Source organism: Lipotes vexillifer, unplaced genomic scaffold (genome assembly GCF_000442215.2).
Source record: "Lipotes vexillifer unplaced genomic scaffold, Lipotes_vexillifer_v1.1 scaffold410, whole genome shotgun sequence".
NCBI classification, from domain to species: Eukaryota; Metazoa; Chordata; class Mammalia; order Artiodactyla; family Lipotidae; genus Lipotes; species Lipotes vexillifer.
In genome coordinates this window covers 1,724,839-1,728,303 of record NW_006794028.1, presented here as the reverse complement: position 1 = coordinate 1,728,303, position 3,465 = coordinate 1,724,839, and the positions used below count along the sequence as shown (strand labels likewise).

At 45.6% G+C, this 3,465-nt stretch overlaps 1 pseudogene; it reads right to left on the bottom strand.

Annotated features, from left to right (window-relative positions):
* Positions 1-953: 953 nt before the first annotated feature.
* LOC103089403 (uncharacterized protein C9orf78 pseudogene) lies at positions 954-1,425 on the bottom strand (annotated as a pseudogene).
* Between the last annotated feature and the right edge of the window lie 2,040 nt (positions 1,426-3,465).

The following is a 3,465-nucleotide window of genomic DNA, read 5'->3' as shown; positions in this document are numbered from 1 at the left end:
AAAAAAAAAAAAAAAAAAAAATAGAAAAAGCTAAGGAAGGTAAAGGATTAACCTTGAGGTCGACATCCAAGTCCTTAGAGTTCCAGAACAAAAGGTTACAGAAGAAAAGTGGAGGAAGACATTATCCAAAATATTTCAATGGAACTTTCTAGAACTAAAATTCAGAGTAGCCTCCTAATCCATCAAGGCACATCACAAACAAATTTCAGAATACTGGGGTAAAGAGTAGATCCTAAAATCTTTCAAAAAGAAATAATATCCAACTTCTCCCATCCATATAGGAGCAGAGCCTTCAACATTTGCAGAGCAAACAATTTTCAATGTAGAATTCTACACCCAGCAACACTACCAATTAGTGAAGAATAAAGACTGTTTTTTGTTTGTTTGTTTGTTTGTTTTTTTAAGATTTGACTGCACCGCAAAGCTTGCAGGATCTTAGTTCACTGACCTGGGATTAAACCCCAGCCCTCAGTGGTGGAAGTGCAGAGTCCTAACCACTGGACAACCAGGGAATTCCTTAAACAAGATTTCAGAATGCTCACAAGGCTAGAGTTTGCTCCCAAATAGGAAAACTGCGTATTGTTTTGTTTCAAAAGGTTACAAATTCAGTGCTTGAGAAATGCAGCAGGTAAACAACAGGACTAGTAAAGTCTGTTTTCGGAGCTGTCTGCCAGCAAACAAGCAGGTCTCTGTCCAGGAAGCCTTTTCTTATGAGGGGGCTTGAAGGAAGGTTCTGTTTACATCCCACCCTGCCCTTCTCCCCTTCGACCACCCTCACTTCTTTTTTCTTGAACTTCTCATAGTGATAGAAATTGGTGGCATTGTCCTTAACAGGACTCTTGTGGTTAGGGATGGGGGGGACCCCTTCTCAAAGGGCAAGTGTTGGGCTCTTTGTTGTTCTCCATTTGGGGGCATTGAGCGCCTCGTGATAAGATCGGTGGGCTGCTCATAATCTACACACTGCTGGTGAACACAGAGGATGTTTCATTGTCTTTCTTCTTGTTCTGCTGCCCTGCCAACAGATCTTAGCATCCTCCATGGAAATATTTTTTATTTCAGCATCACGCTGGAGGTCCACCTTGGGGATGCTGCTCAGCGTCTGGTTGGGAGACATCTCCACGGTCTTTGCTGAAGATGCTTGCTGCAGGTTCATAGAGGCCGCATTCTTCAGCTTGACTTTCTACTTTCGTGTTCTGCATCTCCTTCCTCTTCTGCAGCCCTGTCTCAAAGTTCTCCATCATGTGTGCGACCTCATGCCTTTGGTTGGTTTCTGCACGAGCGACCTGCTCAGATGGGGTCCTTCCTCTTCATTGATCTCTTCTGTGCCCCTGTCCCTCAGTTTCCTCATGTCTCCACACCTCCTGTCTTCTGAGTGGTCTCCCCTTGTACTTTCTCTCTCGCCAGCAGGGCCACAGCACAGGCCATGAGCCCCCTTCCCCAAGGCCTGCACCCCTCGGGGCTCCTCCAGTTTGATAAACTTCTGAGTCCAGCTCATCTTCCCACAACTCTGAGTGGGTCCAGTGTGGGTGGAGAGTCTCCATGATGGCACAGACCCTGAGGTCCAGCTGCGGCAGTCAAGACATTTTTAGACATGCAAGACCTCAAAAAACAAAGACAAGACAAAAACAAAAAACAAAACAAAAAAGCCTCTCGGGCACGCTTTCTTATGAAGCTACGTATGTACTCTTTGAAAACAAAGGAATAAATCTAGAAAGAGAAAGATATTGGCTCCAGAAACCAGGGGTCCAACAAGAGAGAAGGGAAGCAGTCCCCAGGAGATGCTGAAGAGAGGCCATAAGATGATCTGCACATTCGACAGGAGGGCAGAGGGGTCCAGGAGGAAGGGCTCCCTGAAAAAGAATGAAACTGACAGACAACCTCTGTTACAGTATTGAGGCAGGCTTATACCTCCAGCAGAGTCATTTACTAAGTCCTGGGAAACCATAATTTGTTAAAGAAAGGAAATATAATCAGAGCTTAATAAATAGCTAAGCTGCTATTTACTGGGGCATAATGAAAATGCTAAATCTAAAAATTATTGTGTAACTTAATTGAGTGGAAGGGAATATAAGTGTGGGAGGGAAAAGGTGTGAGTTGTGTGGGAAGAGGGTGAGAGCCTGACTTTCAAAATGGCAAATGGCAATCATTTCTAAGATATTAAAATATCAAGAAATGGCAGTATAAAACCAGCTAAAGAGTTACAATGGCTGCATGGAGGATGTGAAAATTGGAGAGGGGAGGGGCAAAGTAGAAGACTTCTGGTTTTCTTTTGCAGAACTGTAAGCATCTTTTGGCAGGAAAGAGGTCTTTGCAGGAAAGAGCTCTCTACAGCAGCCCCCTTTGTCTTGTCACTAACCTTACACCAGGTGCCCATCATGCTCTACTCATCTCCGGTCCTAGCACACCTTTCACATCTTTTGACCACACGGTACCTTGCCTAACCTGTTGCTTCTTTCCATAGATCAAAGAAGTAGAAATGAAGAAAAAGTAATTAACAGATGACCAGATCTCTTCCCCAGCTTCCCCTTCAGTAATATCGCCAACGAACGGTGTGAACAAGACAGCATCCAAAGAAAGATCACGAGGAATCAACAAGCCTGCACACACGCCTGCACGCAGTGGGGCATGGCGAGGACTCTGACCCCCTACCTCAATGATTCACTGAGATGACCTCCCTGTTTCCCTTTTTAAAGGCTTTCATGGCTGAGCAGAATCTTCGGAAATGGTTTTTAGGAGACACTGAGTCCACCATCTCCCCAGATTGCTGGCCTTCTGATTAAAAGCAACTTTCCTGTCTACCAACATTTCTCCCTCTCCCTCTCTCTCTCTCTCTCTCTCTCTCTCTCTCTCTCTGTCGCTTTCTTGTATTGATTTTTGAGCAGTGAGCAGCTGGGCCGGATTCGGTAACAGACCTGACATTCTAAGCCAGGAGCCTATAACCGATAAAAACCAAACAGCTGGGTACAGGCAGCTAGGCACTGTATTGCACTTAGGTAAGTCATTTGCCTCTGGAAGAGGATACACAAAACCTCAGGGGAGATGTCAAGTATGTGAGTGTGGAATTCGGAAGACAGGTCCAAGATGGAGAAATAAATATGCAAATCTTCCTCCCATATATGTCTTTAAAGCTGTGGGGCAGCAGGGAGTGAGCAGAGAACGGACAAGAGACATATTTTAAAGGACTCTTTAACAAAGGACAAAGAACTGTGGATTCCGGGGAAGCCAGTTCTTGGAAGTAGAGAAAAGGAGGAGAAACTGCTGGTGAGACTGGGGCTGAGAAGGAATAGGGGGCCACAAAAGAGGTGTCCTAGAGCCCCAGGGAGGAAGTCTATGGAGAAGGCAGGAGTCATCAAAGACGGAGACACTGACCGCTGGATTCAGCGACACACAGGTCACCTGGACGAGCGCAGAACTCGAGGAACGGGAGGAATGAAGGCCTGGCCAGGGTAGGTTCATGAGACAATG